We start from the raw sequence: 19883 nt of genomic DNA, 5'->3' as shown, positions 1-19883 counted from the left end.
GATACTGTGACCTTGTGCAGAAATAGAAATGCTTTTATACTGTTGATAGGAATATAAATTAGTTCAACCATTGTGAAAGACAGTGTGGTGATTCTTCAAAGATTTACAACCAGAAATACCATTTGACTCAGTAACAGGATTGCTGGGATTATAAAAGAAATACCATTTGACTCAGTAATGGGATTATAAAAATACATGCACGTGTATGTTCATTGCAGCACTACTCACAATAGCAAAGATACAAAATCAATCCAAATACCCATCAATGATAGACTGGACAAAGAAAATGTGGTACACATATACCTTGGAATACTACACAGCCATAGAAAGGAGCAAGATTATGTCCTTTGCAGGGACATGGATGAAGCTGTAAGCCATTATCCTCAGCAAACTAATGCAGGAACAGAAAACTGAACACCACATGTTCTCATTTATAAGTGGGAGCTGAACAGTGAGAAGATATAGATGCAGGGAGGGGAACAACATACACTGGGGCCTGTTGGGGGGAGGGTGGCAGGGTGAGAGCATTAGAAAAAAATAGCTAATGCGAGCTGGGATTAATACCTAGGTGATGGGTTGATAAGTGCTGGAAACCACCATGGAACATGTTTACCTGTGTAACAAACCTGCACATCCTGCACATATACCCCAGAACATAAAATTTAAAAATAAAATAAAATCAATAACCAACTTAAAAATTAAAAAAAAAAACTATAAGCTTTCAAAAGAAATATTTACATCTGAAAAATCACCTAGTTGATTTTTTAAATGCATGTATGAACGTGCTTTGACAGCTTTTACGATGTTTCTTCTTTATATTGTATGCTTTTAGGAATAATGTTTCCCTTTGAGTATTTCAAAATGATGTAATTTAGATTATTCTTCATCTTTGGAAGGCAGCTATGCTTCCCACTATATCACCAACACTAGATTATTTTTCATCTTTCAATCTTTGACTAAGATGAGCGCCATGAGCACAGGGCCTTTATTCCACTTACTGCTGCAACCCTAGAGCCTGAAGCACAGCCTGGAACATAGAAGACATTTAACTGGAGGATAGATGTTTTGGAACTATATGATCATTGCAGATGTAGAATCTTCAAAATGCTAGTTCCTGGCCAAAGTGAAAGATCCTTTATAGATATCTATAAAAATTTCAGATTATAATTTGCACATGCTTTTGAAGTAATATAAAGAGTTAGACTCTGGGTTCTACCTTAATCATCCCAAAATAGTTGTTACCATGATTACAAATTAATAGTCAAATCTTTTGGCACAGTTTTTGTCCTCATTCTAATTAAACCTATTCCCTCCATTGATAAAACCTCCATTGAAAAACTCCATCATTTTTTTCTATTCTCTCTCGGTCCACCTCCTCGTTTTGCAGCTTCTTGGCTGATTCCTTCCCTTCCATAGATACTTGTAAGTGTAAGTTCCAGAGGCTTATTCTTTGCTTTTCTTTATTTTCCTCTTGCATTATAAATTTTAGCTAAAGCATTTTTTCTCATGTTTCAGCTGCCATATTTATGTTCATGATTCTTTAATCTGCGCTTTAAGCTATCTTCTCTTTCCTAAGATATAAACCCATACTTTTATGCTAATGTTCTACAGCACCTCAAACTAGGTAAATTCAAAATAAATTTATTCTCTCCTTCCCCAAACATGTTCTTACTCCTTTATTCCTTGTTTTAGCTGTATGTAAATGAGTTTAGTGTTGAGTGAAAATTGTTTTGTTGTGTTAGGCTGGATAGCAGAGAGGGGATGAGCTACCGTTTGTAGCAGTGCCAGGAAAATGAAATATTTCCTAGTGAATATAAATTAACTTTTCTTCAATTTTTAAAATTGAAACAGTTGGAGTTTTTAAGATGCTAATATTGGGGCATCTGGGGTAAGATGGCATGTTGACACTGCTCACGTGACCTCACTTCACAACACAAACCTACTGAAAATAAAGAAAACATAATGTCAAACAATCTATCAGTAGCATTCCAACAACAAAAATAGCAAATGTGAGAAGTGAACCTGTAATCAACACATGCTCCCTCAATTGCTGTAGCAGGAGAAGAGAATGGGTACTGAGCACCTGCAATTAAATGCTTCCACCCAGAAGTGGCACACGTCATTTCTGCTAACATTTTACCGGTCGAATTAATGCATATAGCCCTATCTAACTTGAAAGAAATGGCGAAATACAATCTATCCATATGCTCAGAAGTGGAGAAGAACTGGATATAGTCAACAGTAGTAATATGTGCCACAGCATATTTCCAATTAAACACACACACACACATAGTCCTACTTACGCATCTCCAGGAACATTCAGGATAGAGAAAGAAGTGGTTGAGAAGGAGAAAGGAGAAGGGAAAAGACAAAGTTTAGTAAATAATAGCATTCCCAGAATATGATTTCTAGAAAGGTAGTCCCACCTTCCATGAAGTTAATAAATTAAAAAATTATAAGATTTTACTATGTACTTTCTCTAGTTAAAGAGAAGATAAGAAAACAATCATCAGTAATGACCTAGATATATCATAAAGACAAATGAGAAAATAAATCTAAAAACTGCTAAATAAAATAGTAGCCTCACAGAAAAAGCAGATGGGACACCATAAATGACATATTCTCCACAGAGCTGAGAGTTCTCTGGTCAAAATCCTTAAGATTTGCCTACCTTTGCTGACCTTTATCTGGAAGCAGAGTAGAAGAATGTTCTGCGCAGGAAAGACTATACAGGGTAGGAAAAGATAGCCTATGATAATTTGTTCTAGCAAACTCAAGTAGCAAGAATGCCAGATACAGGAAACTGGCCTCATAGGTGGTCTGGAGGAGAGCTATTTTGCCTGCTTCCCCTATTACCTCCTCACAAATCCTTTATGTAATACGTCCGCCCAGAATTGGAGAAACATGTTTATGGCAACGTATCTGATAACTTACGTGAAAAGTATAAATTACTTGAAAAATTCAACTTACCAAGAAAGAAATAAGAAATTAGCCCTGTATATATTAAAGACATTGAATTCATTATATATATTTCTAATCCTACAAAGAAAATGATAAGATTAGCTGATGTCAACAGTGAATTCTTTCCATTTAAGAAAAAGAAATTATTTTATGAGGAAAACGACATAAAAACTTAATGAAGACACTGCAAATAAATAAATTTACGGAATAATATCCCTCAAAACATAGTTCCAACAATGCTTAACAAAATATCAAATTAAATTTAGTAATATATAAAAAGGTTAATTTATCACAATCAAGTAGGCTTTGTCCTAGAAGTTTCAAGTTGTTTTAATACGTGAAAATCATATCAACAGAACAAAACAGACAGGCCATATGATCATTTCAGAACATGCAGAAAAGCATTTGACAAAAATCAACATCCATTCATTTAAAAAAAAGTCAATGAAAACCATGAATAAAAGAAATCTTCCTCAACCTGTAAAGTATACCTACAAAAAAACTGTAGCTGGCCTCATACTTAATGGCAAAAAAAAAAAACATTAGAAATAAGTCAAGGATAGGCAACAAATAAATATATCTGTTTGCATTTTCAGATAATATTATTGTTTATGTAGAAAATCAGGCTTTGGTGGCACATGCCTGTAATTTGAGCTACTTGGGAGGCTGAGACAGGAGAATCGCTTGTACCTGGGAAGCAGAGGTTACAGTGAGCCAAGATCGTATCATTGCACTCCAGCCTGGACAACAACAAAAAAAACTAGGCCATCTCAAAAAAAAAAAAAAAAGAAATCAGGCCAGATATGGTGGCTCACCCCTATAATCCCAACACTTCAGGAGGCCAAGGCAGGAGGATCATTTGAGCTCAGGAGTTCAAGACCAGCCTGGGCGACATAAAGAGATCCCATCTCTACAAAATAATTAAAATATTAACAGGGCATGGTAGCCTGCACCTGTAGTTCTAGCTACTCAGGAGACTGAGATGGGAGGATGGTTTGAGACCAGGAGGTCAAGGCCACAGTGAGCCATAATTGTGCCATTGCACTCCAGCCTGGGCAACAGAGTAAGACCTTGTCACAAAAATTAAAAAAGAAATCCAATTGTATTTGTATATGTTAGCAGCAAACAACTGAAGAATGAAATAAACAATAAACATTTATAATAATGTTAAAAATATAAAATAGTTAGAAATAAATTTAACAAGAGATATTTAAGAACTTCTCTAAAAATTATAAAATATTACCAATGGAATCTAAAAACAACACAAATAAATGGAGATATGTACCATGTTCCTGGATTAGCAGATTAATATTATTAAGATAGAGTTTATTTTAAAGTATTATATCAATGCTAATTTCCCAGACTTAATAATTGTAATACAGTGATGTAAGATGTTTGTATTAGGAGAAGCTGGGTTAAAACGTATGTGGGAATTCTGTCATATTTTTGTGAATTTCCTATAACATTAAAATATTCCAAAATAAAAAGCTTTTAAAATGTCAATTATCTCAAAATTGATCAATAGATTCAATGCAGACGATTTATAATCTCATAGACCTTGTTTAAAAAATTAAACCGGTTCTAAAATTTACATGAAATTCAAAGCACTTAAAATATTTAAAGCAATCTTGACAAAAAAGAACATAGTTGGAGGATTTACACCACCTGATTCCAAGGCCTGCTATAAAGCTACAGTAATCAAGACAGTGTGGCTCTGCCATAAGGATAGACAAAAAGACAAATGGAACAGAAGAAAGAGCCCAGAAATACATCCGCAGTTTTATTTGCTTTTTGACAAAGGCACCAAAGCAGTCCAAAAGAGAAAGAAATGTATTTTTAGCACATGGTGTTGAAATAACTGGTTACTGATAAGGGGGGGGGGGGGAACCACCTCAGGTTCTATCTTACACCATACATACAAACACGTTTGAGACGAAACACAGATTTAACATACAATCTAAAACAGTACAGCTTTTAAAGAAAAATTTAAGAGTAGATATCCAGGGCTTGTGGGTAGGTGAAGATTTCTTAGGTAGCAAAAATCAATATCTATAAGAGAAATAACTAATACTTTAGATTTTATCAAACTTAAAAACTCTCCCACTCATTATAAGACACCGTCAACCATCAATAAAAGTAGCAGTCAATCCACAAAGCATGAGGAAAGATTCACAAAATATATATCTGACAAAGGAATAATATCTAGGAAAAATAAAGAACTACTACAAAACAAAAATAAAGAGATAAACTACCCAGTAATAAATAACCAAAACATTTAAACAGATATAAAATGGCCCATAAGCCCTTTAAAAACTGCTATACATCATTAATAACCAGGGAACTGTACTCTAAACCACATGGAAGCACCAATACACTGCACTAGAATGGCTTAAATCAGAAACTGACACCCACAAATATGGTGAGGATGTAGAGCATCATGATATCCATGCATTATAGGTAACAATGTCAGCAACTATTCTGAAAAAATAAATCTAAAACTAAATGTATACACACCCTACAAGCAGTAATTTAACTCCCAAGCATTTACCTTAGATAAATTAAAACGTTAACAACAACAAAAAAATTTGTACAAGAATACTCACAGCAGCTTTAGCTTTATTTATAGTAGCCCAAAATTGGAAACAGCTCAGTTGTTCCTCAATAGGAGAATGGGTAAACTGTGGTATATTCATAGAATGGAATATCACTCAGCAGCAAAAAAGAGCAAAGTAGTACCACATGCAACAACATGGATGAATCTCAAAAATATTATGCTGTGTTAAGAAAAATTTACACAAATGAACACATTTTATATGATTCCAACTATATAAGATTCTAGAACTGAAAATGATTATCAAGGGAGGAAAAAATAGAACAGTGGATTCAACTGGGAGTTTAAGGGCAAAGACTGACAAATATTGAGCCCTTGTTAATCATATGTGTATTGAAATATTTAGGAGGAACTGAGCTGATGTCTGAAATTCAATTCGAAATGCATAAAAATTAAGATGAAATACTGAATGAACAGAAAAATTAATAAAGAATGAAGATGTGATAAAGCCAGTATAACTGTCATTAATTGCATGTAGTAGGTAGGTATATGGGTGTTTACTGTAAAATTAATTCTTTCAATGTGCATACATTGGACTATATATCACATATATACAACAATTTCATTATCAGTTCATATATATGTAATGTATGCATATATATGCATACATTGGAGTATTATTCAGCCTTAAAAAAGAATGAGATCTTGACATTTGCTACAACATGGATGACCTGGAGGACATTACGCTAAGTGAAATAAGCCAGACACACACAAAAAATTTGCATGACCTCACTTACATGCAGAATCTTTTTGAAAATGTTCAATACATAGAGAGAACAAAACAGTGTCACCAGAAGCAGAGGTTGGGAGGAGAAAAGAGGCTCCTATTAAGAGTCTGAATTATGGAATGGAAGAAGGAAATAACTCCATCAATGGTCTCTAGCAAAACAATAATAAAATATTATAAGATACTATAGCATATGAACAAAGTAACCAATCAAGGAATGAAACTAATAGGAATTGAATGAAGGCAGGGAGAGGGAGCGTAGGGAAAATGTTGTTTTTTAACTGCCCAAATTACTTTTCCCCCAAAAAGCGGATGTGTTTAATCCACTGGCTACTGACACCTAACTTAATAATTTACTATTGAACACTCAAGTTTGATTTTTAGCCAACAGATTTTCTCATTCTCTTAAAGCTCACTTCAAAAGTATCTAAAAAAATTTTTTTCAGTAAGAATTAATGCCTTAGCACTTGGGGACAGAGTTGATAAGTGTTCTGCAAAGACAACTGTCTCAAGTCCAAATTTCTGAAGTATGATTATTTGAGTCATGTCTGCTGAAATTTGTGATTCAGCTATGGTTAAGAGAAGCTAAGTGGTCAACCGACATGCTTACCACCATTAATCCTTTGAATCAGCATCTTGATTCATTGCATAAATTTACTTAAGAAGTTATACATGTCATAACTAACTTGAATCCTTTCCTTTAAAATACATAGCAACCTAATGCAGCAATAATTTACAATACATTTTAACTAACCATTATATAAACATGAAAGAAAGCACATATCTTACGCTTTTGGCTTGTTAGAATGTCACTCTATTTTATACTCTGTCCCAAACTTGCTGTGTCCCATTGACTTATGGAAGCTAATCTTTAGGGTGAAAACAAAAGAAAACAAAACACCAGAGGAGGGTATCCAAGTGGGATTATGGGACTTCCTTTTCCTCCAAAAAAGAATTCTTGCTGAAGCTTGGTCTAATGTGATGATTAATTTTACAGAGCTGTCCCTGACCCATGTCACTATAGCAATGAAAATAAACTATGAGACTAGGATTCAGCCAGAGGGGAAAAGTTCATCAAGAAATAAAAGTAGGGACAAAATTGCTCATTAAAGTGGCTAACCAGGGCTGTTTTATGAGAAGATGGATTTAAAAAAATAAAAGGGTTACCATGTATTTTAAAGAGCTGAATTCAAATGTGACTCATAGATTCCAGTTTCAATATAATTCTGTGGAATATAACAGTTTAGCTCCATGGAAAAAGAGGATAGTTAGTGGACCCTATTATAAAATTTGAAACATTCTAACATGAAATCAGACTTGCCCACAAGCTGCAAAAAGTATACCATTAGCTTCAGAATTGTGAACAAAAAAGAGCATAATTATTTTCTTCGCCTCAAGCCTGGTCCAAGGCGAAGAAAATCCCACTCAAGATGTTTCTATCTAAATCTGAATGCAAAGAATTTTTTTTTTGGAAATTGGAAATCATTTTTAGCAGCCTCTAGCACTTCGTTGAGCATCTAAGGGATTGCTTTAAGAACAATTTGGTCCATTAGAAACTAGTCAACACACACAAAGTTGGATGCTTTCCTTAGCTACAAGGAAAAAGTAACTCTAAAGTTTATAATTAAAAATAGTGTCATATCTTCCTATGGTTATCACTTCATTCAAAATGGATGGATGGATGGATGGAAGATAGATAGATAGGATATCCCAGATTTTGAAGGCTGAATTGATACCTAAGGAGTATATGATATGATAGATTCTGTTTCTGATAGGAAAAATATGCATTATTTTAAATGGAAAACTAGTTAGTCCATTTCAAAATGTGAGACAAATCTTTAAATCTCATCATAGAGCCTTTTAAGGAGTACAACAATGAATGTGAGTATAGCTCCTATCCCTCAAAATGCAATCCGATTTGAGTGAGGAAGCTAAGAGTCTGAGGAATCAGGTTTTATAATGTAATCCGGATTAGCTAATACAGTCCTCTTCGAAAGACATTGATAATTCACTTAAGCCTTGTTTGCTCATCCTGATACCAGCATTGTGTGATATTACAGGAAAGTTTCTGGCCTGGAAGTTTCTCATGGAGAGAAGGATGGTCTGGGTCCATTACTTTTAGAGAGACTGTACTGTGAAATATAAAATGTGAAACAGCCAGAAGAAAGAAAGGCTCAACTTGTTCTGGATCAAAAGCAAGGATGTTCAAAACGATATGATTTTCTTTTGAGAGTTTGGTGAGGAGAATGATAAGGATCAGTTCCAATTCCACTAGCAATAAAGCTGAGCCTAGGAAAGAATTCAGTTAAATAACCCATTTTATCTCACTGACTTTTACTTTAGAGCTGTTTCCCTTGTTTATAAGTTTTATTGTTTGTTTTGAGTTATTTCTTTTGCAAATTAGTTAGATTTATTTTCTTTCTCTGTTGAGAAGTGTGGTGAAAATGAGGCTGGATCTAAATCAGAAACCATGGGCGAAAGTTTTGTTAGTCACCGGTTGCTTGTCTAGGTTTATCTTGGGCACGACTCCCTTTCTAAGGCCCCTTCCAGCTCACTAAATTATTATTATGCTCTGTGCCAACCACAGCTGCCTAATATTAACTGATTGTGCCACTTTTGAATTACTGCTTGGGAAGCAGGACCTACTGGTTTTATTTCTTTTACTACCCATGACCCCACAGAAAGGCAGATTGGCTAGGAAAAAATAAATAAATAATGTGGGCTAGTAAATGCTTTTGGTGCTTATTTACCCTCACTCTGTTGCTCACCCCCTCTTTATCCTCACAGTCTCAATCCCAATTCCCATCTATTTTGGTTTCAGCTGATTATATTGTTCTTTTATTTAATTTTTCCCTTACTTTTTCCATTCACTTAGAACAGGATCCCACATTAAATGAGGCTCCAGGCTCACTTAAGGATGCATTTTGCAAACCAAATAAAGTAAAATCATCAGTAAATTCCAAATTTATTATGCTCTTCTACACATGTACAAATTCCAGTAAGGCTCTAGTTATGAAAATTCTAGTTATTAGAATTCTAATACAAGGATTCCAGATGCAATCAATATTTTTTTCTAACCATGCTGTTTATTATTTTAAGTGCATTAGAAGGACCTAATATATTCAACTTTGAAGGAAAAAAGTTTCAGAGACAACTTGGACAGACAGAAGCCAAACCATAACTTGACATAAATTGCTTGGCATATAAGCAGATCCTGAAACAAGGACAAATCAGAATCTATCAGAGCAAATACAGAAGAGTGGCAAGAAAAATGGTTTTGTAACTTCCAAAGTTACATAGTCCAATGTTCTACCATAAATTGTACTATAGGAAACTGATTTTGGTGTTTAACACTGTCAAATATCTTTTTTTTTTTTTTTGAGGTGAAAAAACCGCAGGCTGAGGGACATTAACTAGCTGCTTTACAACAGAGCAGAGACTATAATGTCAACCTCAAGACTTTTAGTTAGAACCATTGTGAACGTTTCACACTGATTTGCCTTCTTAATTCAAGAACCAGCTGACATTTCTGGCTCTTTTGAAATTTGTTTTACATATTGGAATTCTAGCCTATTGGTTCTTGTTGCTTTCCAGGTTTTTCAAACTACTATTGTTTCATATTTAAAGCACTGTATGCACTCTGGACATGTTCTGAGAAAGCAGAATAGGGCAGGATGCTACAACAGGGAATTACCCACTGTAAATCTCTCTGCTGCGTTGGGTTAGCATCCTTGGGACTCCCAGGAAGATGCTCTTTGTCCCAACTTAGTGGTCAGGATGGCAAGAGCATGAAGTGCTGGGACACTTGGCTTCTACCACTCCTTAGTAAGAAGATTTCTTCCAGTACACCATCTATGGAGATATGATTCTTTCTTTAAGCTGCCAGCATCTATCTTCAGGCCAAGGGAGTATTTCTGGATTCTCACAAGCATATATAATATGCATATTTGTATATATGTATATGTGTATACATATGTATATATGTGTATATGAAAAAATTTTTTTTGAATACTGGATTTTTTTTCTTCTCTATATTTTCATGCCCCAAAGTATAAAAATAAAAACAGATCTTAACTCTTGGTAGAAAATAAACAAATTAACCGAGCTATATGCTCTGTAGATATTCACAAAAGCTGAATTCACTCTCTACTATTAGATTTCAAGATTATCATACCTATTTGCACATAAAACCTCCTCCTCAAATGTCTCTCTCTTTCTCTCTTTCTCCATCGACATCAACTGAGTTCTACCCCTATCATTTTATAGTGGACAAATAACTAATGGCTTTTAATATTAGGCTCTTGCACCTCGGTGCCTGAAATTTCCACTATGACTGTTTTTTAGTGGGATTTAAAAACAGAGTAAGTAATAAAAAGTTTAAAAAAAGTATTATCCATTCATGCTACAGACAGTAGGGCACAAAGAAACAGAACACAGGACACGAAAATTTTGATAAGTTTAGAGATGGAGAACCAGCAGGAAGGGGAGGGCCCATTGAAAAGCTGGTAGGTTGTGAGTTAGTACTAGGCTGGTTGAGGGAGGGTCTGGGAGAAGGAGTGATTTCTAAAACTGAGAAAGTAGCAGAAATATTTCTAATCACAATTCACTCACTACCTGACATTTTCTTTTCTTTTTGTTTTCTTTGAGATTGAGTCTTGCTCTGTCACCCAGGCTGGAATGCAGTGGCGCCATCTCAGCTCACTGCAACCTCCGCCTCCCGAATTCAAGTGATTATCCTGCCTCAGCCTCCCAAGTAGCTGGTACTACAGGCACACACCATGTCCAGCTAATTTTTGTATTTTTAGTAGAGTCGAGCTTTCACCATGTTGGCCAGGCTCATCTTCAACTCCTGACCTCAGGTGATCTCCCCGCCTTGGCCTCCCACAGTGCTGGGATTACAGACATGAGCCACCATGCCTAGTCTACGTGACATTTTCTTGAGTTTATTATAGGTATATGTTAAATTAAAGCTCATTCATTTTATTAGTTATTATCGAACTGGGACAAAAAATATGTACTAAAAGATACAATAATAGTTTAAGGGGATAGGTTGAGTCACTACATAAAATGTATACTAAACTACAATAGCATTCATGAACATGAAACTATTAGTCACACAGCCTTGAGTTCCTCAAGGTAAACAAAGTTTGAGTAGATCTGAGCCATCTTCACACAGAATCTAAAGATCTTTCTAAATTCATTGTGGTTTTCAATAGGCATACACTTTAGCACAGTGACAGACTTATTTTTCAAAATTGTGCTCATTATCTTAACCTCAGTACAATCTGCAAGATTGACCAAATAATTTCAAGACATAAAAGAATACTGGTGTTACATATGTATTTTCTATTTCATTAAACTTGTAGTCACATTTAATTTAACTAACTAGGTTTTAAAATGTTCTCTTGAGCACCAACTAGATGTCATTGACCCACTGATATTAGGAACCAAAGTAGTATTCCCACAAGTTTAGTAATTGTTCACATTAGTTTCTCCTAAATTTCAACCTACTTTGATCTATTTTAAGATATTTGGTCATTTTTACTGCCTGATATATGTCAGGGAACCCTCTATTTGGCTGTTCATGTAGATATTGCAAACTATAACCTTTTAAAAGACGCTTTAAGTAATTACTAGAGATTCAAACTTAATTCAACCTTATATGGAGCTACTAATGCAAATAATTCATATAACAACCGAAGAGACAGATACTTTCTACACATAGCTAAGTTTCCACATAACATATAACAACACAAATATCAAAGTTAACTTTTCATGCTTGGGCTTAGCAAATTTCTTTTGACATTGTATATTTCAACTTCAGCAGCATTAAAGTATGAAAACTGTACAGCTTTGTTTCAATGAGGTATAGTATAGATAACCTCTTTGCCTCTACTTTTATATAAAGTATTCCTTAAGTTCTGACCCTTTTATCATTCTTTGTTTTCATATGCTCTTAATCTCAACTTCTCCTACTTGCTCTTACACATGAATATATCCAATATATCGCTATAAGTTTGCTTACATGCCCTTCAGTAGCCCTCCATATTTAATCACTTTTGTTACTTTTTTCTTTTAAAACATATTCAGATGTTGCATCTCATTACTTCTTTAAGCTACTCACCCATTGCCCTCCATCTTTTCAGTATAATTTTTTAAAAAGGGCAACTCCTTACATCTACTTTCTTACTATCCATCTTCTAAAAAAATCAACCCTTTCCTGACCTGAAGTCTCCTCTAGCAATCATTTTAGATTTTCCTTCTTTACAGAGCTAATATTTGAGAAAAGCAGTTTGCATTCATTGCCTCTATTTTCCTGTCTCATATTCACTATTGACTTCAACTCAATATTGTATCTACTCCCATTATTACTACACTAAAAGCACTATTTCCATGGTTTCTGATAACTTTCTAGTTGTTAGATCCAATGAGAGGTTATTGGTCCTTATTTCAATTTACATCTTTGCAGCATGTGAAACCAGTTTATCCTGACAGAAACTCTCCCTTCCCTTGCTCTAGGTGACACTTGTCTCTCAGAGGTTTCCTCCTACTCCTCCAATCATTTCTACCTAGTCTCTTGAGGGCTCTTCCTTTATATCTCTCTTCACAATGGTTATGTTCTCTACCTTCTTCTCTTCATGCTCTCTCTAGGTAATTTCATTTACTTTCACAGCTTGAACTTCCATCCTTTTACTAATGACTCCCAAATCTACATTTCAGCTTAGAACTCTTCCCTGGACACTAGAATCATAAATCCACTTGCTCTTGGCAATTACCACTTGGCATCTCCAACTCAACCCCATCAAAAATTCATTTAATGTGTTCATTTCCCCCATCTCCAACCACTACTGAACCAAATATATTCCTTCTCCTTATTCTCTACCTGGATGGATGGTATAATCCCCTATGTAGTCATCCAGGCCAGAAGTATCTAATGGTCTCCTCAATCTATTATTCTGTAAAAGTAATATAACCTGTCAATGCAAGCTTGTCTAGATTACTACTGCAACTTCCTAACTAGTCTTTTTCCCTCCAGTCTTGTCTCACACTTTCACACTTCAGTCTATGTAACGCTTCCAGAGTGATGCTTCCAACATACAGCTCTGACCATATAACTCTCTATCTTAAAATCATTTCCATGAGTTTTCATTGCTTTTAAGATAGAACCCAAAGTGCTAGTCTCCGTGTAACATGTTCATGGGAATTCTTAATGAGGTAACTGGGCATCTAGTGTCAGAGACCATAAAATACAACAAGAAAGGTGGTCATAAAAGGGCAACACATGTCTTCCACCAGCTATGTCTGCCTTCCTTCAGTTCTTTGCTTACCATTCTTCAACAATAAAATTTTTAAAAAGTTAGTTATTGCAATGATAACATATATAGAGCTCATTACATTTTTAAAAGTATTTTCATACTCATTGCCTAATTTAATCTTTATTCTACTCTTTGAGATATATTTTCATGTAGATTTTACATATGTGAATACCACAGCTAAGCATTTTCAAATAAACCACCCAGAATCATCAGTAAGCTAGTGAGGGACAGAGAGAGTTCTCGAAGGCCCATACTGTGCCCTCAAATCTTGTTCTACTGTTTTCACATGCCATTTCCCAATGTGCCTCAATAGTCCAGAGCTGGAGATTAAAATCATAGGGAAAACTTCTAATAATGCCGCCTGAGCTCTATTCAGAAATTCACATTCTTTGAAGAGGATCTGGCTTTCTGTATTTTGTAAAAGTTTCTCAGTGATTATAATGACCAGCCAGATGGTCTTAGGCACATATTTGCCTTCTTCAGATGTTCCTTAAAGTCAGGGTCATCTTCAAATCGAAAATCTCTTTGTACTTTGGACATAGCCAGCATGCAAAAACCTGTGAATGAAAAGTTATATAATAGTTCCATTATACGCCCTATCCAGAAAAATAATCAAATTCAAACTTTGTTCTTGAGGAACAAAGTTAATGTCAAAATTCAGAAGACTAAGCTTTACAAAATTGAAGCAAACAAACAAACAAAACAAATAAAAACTAAGCTAAACAAAAAATCAAAGAAAATGTTTGTTCATTGTCTGGGGTTTGAAATGTGGCCCTAGAAAAATAAACAGTTATAATCTGTTAGAAGCAGTTTGCAGGATGCTGTTCTAATCAATTCTCTTGTAACTAGCCTCACTAACATTCTCGTCTTGGCATTGCCTAAATTATGCTTTTGTAACAACTTGCATAATCTCCTTTTGCATGTTTCTTTACTCCATGTAACTGATCTGAAAGGATATTGACGGTGTTGTGCCAAATGATGGAAGTACCTATTTTGTTGTTGTCTTTTGGCCCAGCTGAGAAAGATGCTCTTACATGCTCATTTTTAATGGCTATGAATGTACAATTTTTTAAAAAGAACAAGAAGAGGGGAAATTGGCTAACAAAATGAAGCTTTATTAACTTCTGCACCATGACACTTGAGAAATACCAGAATAATAACGTTTATGAGCCATGCTTTAAAAAAAAAATTGCTGTCTAAATCAGTTAAATAGTCCTCTGCTGCTCTTCACTCTTGAGTATTTTTTCCAGAAAAACAAAATATCTTCTAATTTTTTGGATGCCTCTTAGCAAACAGACTTCCCATTAATAATAAATACAGAAATCCTGTAATTTCTGTAAAAGGGAGATCAGCCTCCAGGCTACAGAAGGGCTTGGGGACCTGGCTAAGATGGTTTGCAGCACAGGACATACCAGATGTTTCCAAGAAAAAACTGGGAAACAGAACTCCGCACTGATTTAGAAGAGCACCTTTCAAATGTGTTCACCTAGCATGGTAATACATGTATTTTACATAATGACCCATCATATACAGAAGTGTGTGTGTGTGTGTGTGTGTGTGTGTGTGTATGTGAGTACTTGAAACTAAATTTACAAGGGAAAGTTTTACAATCCATTAGTGGGTCATGAAATAAATTCTGCATGTGTCTTTTTTTTTTTAAAGCTAGCAATTTTTTAACAAAAAGAATATAAAAAGTTAGTTTTTATTTTACACATTAGAAGTAAGTATTGTTTTGTGTTCAGTAGCGTACACTAATTTCTAAAAGGCATAAGCTCATAAGAGTTTATTAAATCTAAAGAAATTAAATTAAGTCACAATGCCCATAAAAACTTTTGGAATACACTTTTGCCGTTCAATTGGTTCCAGGAAGTTTTAATCATTCAGGAAACAAATATGTATGAATAAAGACTGTGTTCCAGTTATCTTGCTAACAAGAAGGGAAAATGAGAGTTTCCTGTTCTTAGACAGATTTAGGCACAAAATCTTCAAATTTCTTCTCTGTCCACTGGTCATGCCAGTCTTAGCTTTATCTATTGAGGTAGAAATATGAGCAAAGATCTGGGGAAAGATAAATATAATTGGAAAAACACATGTGTTGCTGTCTTATCACTACTTTTCTTGCTATGTTTTGGGATGCTTGACCTTGGATGCTCATTACTTTTATTATGTATCTCTATTGATTGGGGTCCACAGATCTGATGCTCATCCAAGATCAGAGCTCTGGAGACAGTGATTTCCTCTTCTGATTCATTAAAACATACCTGCTCTACATGCCATATCCTTGGTTTCAGAAATAAGAGGGATGAGACATTAATGGTAATAGTGTCTGAATTTATCTTTGCAGATAGCAACATCATTCTGACAGGAGCATCCCAATAGCATGAGTACTGTAAATAGTTTAGGCTAAATCACTTCATTATTTTAACTGAAGAAATACTGAAGTAGGCTAGATAGACACTGTCCCTGCCCTAATTGAACTTTGAGTCTAGCAGCAAAGATAGACATTAAATTATAAGTGTAATATGAGATTAGCACTAAAAATGAGCTATGAGAATTTATAACAAGATAATTTAATCAGATCTATGGAGTCAGGCAAGACTTCTGAAACAATGATATTTAAATTGAGGTGCTTCAAGCAAAAAACATAAAGTGGAGAAAGGACAGCCTTTTCAACAAATGGTCCTGGAATAATTGACTAGTCACATGTAGAAGAATGAAACTGGATCCTCATCTCTCATCTTATACAAAAAACAGCTCAATATAAAGTAAGGACTTAAACCTAAGACTTGAAACTATAAAAATTCTAGAAGATAATATTTGAACAACCCTTCTAGAGATTGGCTTAGGCAAGAATTTCATGACCAAAAAACCCAAAAGCGAATGCAATAAAAACAAAGATAAATAGCTGGGACCTAATTAAAGTAAAGAGCTTTTGCAAAGCAAAAGGAACAGTCAGTAGAATAAACAGGCAACCCACAGAGTGGGAGAAAATCTTCACAATCTATACATCTGACAAAGGACTAATATCCAGAATATACAACAAACTCAAACAAACCAGTAAGAAAAAAACAATCTCATCATCAAAAAGTGGGCTAACATGAATAGACAATTCTCAAAAGAAGATATACAAATGGCCAACAAACATGAAAAAATGCTCAACATCACTAATGATCAAGGAAATACAAATCAAAACCACAGTGTGATACCACCTTACTTCTGCAAGAATGGCCATAATCAAAGAATCAAAACACAGTATAAATATATACATATATATACACACACATATATATAAATATATAGATATATATACACATATAGATACATATATAGATATATATCTCTATATATACATCTCTTTATATGTATATATCTCTCTATATATGTATATATGTACATATATGTATATATACACACACATATATACATATGTACATACATATGTATATATGTATATATGTATATGTGTGTGTGTATATATACGTATCTATCTATCTATATATATGTATGATGGAATACTACTCAGACATAAAAAGGAATGAATTAACACCATTTGCAATGACCTTGATAAGATTGGAGAATATTATTCCAACTGAAGTAACTCAGGAATGGAAAAGCAAACATCATACGTACTCACTGATATGTGGGAGCTAAGCTATGAGGATGCAAAGGCATGACAATGATACAATGAACTTTGGGGACTTGGGGGGAAAGAGTGGGAGAAGAGCGAGGGATAAAAGACAAAAAATACAGTGCAGTGTATTCTGCTTGGTACACCAAGATCTCACAAATCACCACTAAAGAACTTATGTAATCAAATGCCACCTGTACGCCAATAACTTATGAAAACAAAATTTAAAAACATAAAAAAAATGGAGGCTTCTGGATAAGTAGGCATTAGCTAGGCAAAGGGGTTTAGGGACAGATTGTCTCTTCACTAGCTTTGTACCTTTAATAATTTTTTTAACTCTTCTAATCCTCAATTTTTATGTGTATAAAATGAAGGAAATATATGAACCTTAGAGGATTGCCTGTAAAGTGTTTGGCACAGAAATAGTACTTAGTGCACAATATGTGGCCACCAGTAATGGCAGTGGCAGTGATGGTGGTGCTGGTAGTGGTGGCAGTGGTACTTAGCCAGTGGAATACTGATTTACAGGAGAAAGGTGTCATTTATGTGGATCTTTACAGCCTGGAATTTACAAGAGAGTTGTATATTTATAAGCCTCTTTCAACTGAAGTAGAAATTATTTGCACAGCTAATGGCCCTGTATAGGCCCCAAAAGAAAGCAAACAAACAACTCTTCCAACCCTCAATGTGGTAGTAACAGACTCAGAGCCTCCATCCAGCAGCAGACACCCAGGAAGTCCTGTAGTTATGGAGGTCTTTCTTCAGAGTAGGAATGTAGGATTCCTGTTTTCATTAACTATTTCACTGTTTTCTGCATTATGGTTTGCACTGAGACTTCCTTTCTTCTTCCCAAAGGGATCTAAATATTTTTTAATAGTTCAAGTACAAGTTCAAGCAGACTAATGGGAACACTTGGTTGATGCCCTTTTTGATTTTTTTAGTTGTATCAGGTCACATCCTCGGTATTGAGCAAATTGCATGAATAAAAACCATTTTGAGAAATATTAATAATTATTCCATTATAGATCCAATGATAAGCAGAAAATGTCTGTGCAAGTGAATATATTTTTCAAGGACCAATGGAAAGCCACACTTTAAATATTATTCATATATCTTTATACCAGAGAAAGAAAATTATTGTTTTGGTCACTTTTTCTTAACAACAATAATAAACAATCTTTTATAAACTCTTTACATTTAAAGTGTCCTGGCATTAAATAAACACTGCTCAATGAATAATAGTTTCCCAAGAATGCAGCAAGGCAAAAGAGCACAATAATTTCAAACCCTATTCAAAAATCTTTCAATGGCTCTATGGAATCCTGTCTTTTATAATTCTTCAACTCAGCATATAGCTCACTGATTTCAATACACTTTACTAAATTCACTTGTATATGATTCCCAGTCTCTCCAGCTGAACTAGATTACCCATGGTTTCCGAACCACAATTTCCTGGTTTTCTGCCTTTGTTTATGACATGGCTTCTACCTGTAACAATCTCCCCTATTCCATAAAACCCATTAGATCACTCTGAAGGCCATCTTTCTTCCAAGGTCATCACATCTTTCTTTGTCTCTGAAATTTGTTCGGGCGTCCTTGTCTGTAAACCCCCAATGTACTCTAGGCTAATGATCCTTTTCACGTTATTTTTGTTTTAAATATCTTTATATGCCTCATCTTGCGTTCTATATTGCAATTTTCTTGAAGCCTCCTTAGTACAGAAATACAATAATAATAAGACTCATTGCATCTCATTATTCTTGTATTTCTGTACCATTTTTCATGATGACTTATCCTAAGGCTTGGCATAGGGGTTGAGAACATAAACTTTAAGGCCAAAAAAATGGAATGGTGCCCTGATTCTTCTTTGTCCAGGCTGTGTAACTTTGGTCAAATGGCTAAACTTTTTAAAGCCACATTTCTTCATTTGAAAAATAGCAAGGCACCCAACCTACTGCTTGGCTGCACCTCAATATCCAACACTTCTTAAATTGTTTTGGGCTGTATGACATTTCTAAAAAATAGAATGAAGGCTCTGGACATTGCCCTAAGAGAAAAGTATACACACATATACACATCCAGTGATAAACCTTACATCTATTCACTGGTGTTCAAGAGCAGAGGATCTTGAATTGTGGTCTGTGTACTCTTATGGGTTCCCAAGCCTCATTTCAGACATACAGGAGGCTGAACCTATTTTCATAATTATGCTTACACAATATTTCCCTTTATCTTTGTGTTGACATTTGCACTTATAATACAAAAGTAATAATGGATAAAACCACTGGCCCCTTAGCATGAATCAAGGCAGTAGGAGCAAATGAACATTGTATTCACTGTATCGTCTATTAATCATAGTATTCTTCAATGCCATGAATTTACAATAAAAATAAGATATACAAATCAAAAAATCAGTTTCACTTAAGAAACTCTTTGATGATACAATAAAACTGTTAACTTTATTGGATGTCAAACCTTGAGTGACATTCTGTATGTGGAACAGGAAGTTTATATGTAATGCTTCTGCTACGTCCTGAAGTATAAGATCGTCTTGAGGAAAGGTACTGGTAGTTAAGCTGTGAGCTGAACTTATCATTTCTCTGTCATTAGAACACTATTTACTTGATAAAATGACTGACC

Source organism: Aotus nancymaae, unplaced genomic scaffold, assembly GCF_030222135.1.
Source record: "Aotus nancymaae isolate 86718 unplaced genomic scaffold, 86718_ANA_hifiasm-v0.15.2.pri h1tg000008l, whole genome shotgun sequence".
In the NCBI taxonomy this organism is placed as follows: Eukaryota; Metazoa; Chordata; class Mammalia; order Primates; family Aotidae; genus Aotus; species Aotus nancymaae.
Note: the sequence above shows the minus strand (reverse complement) of the source record.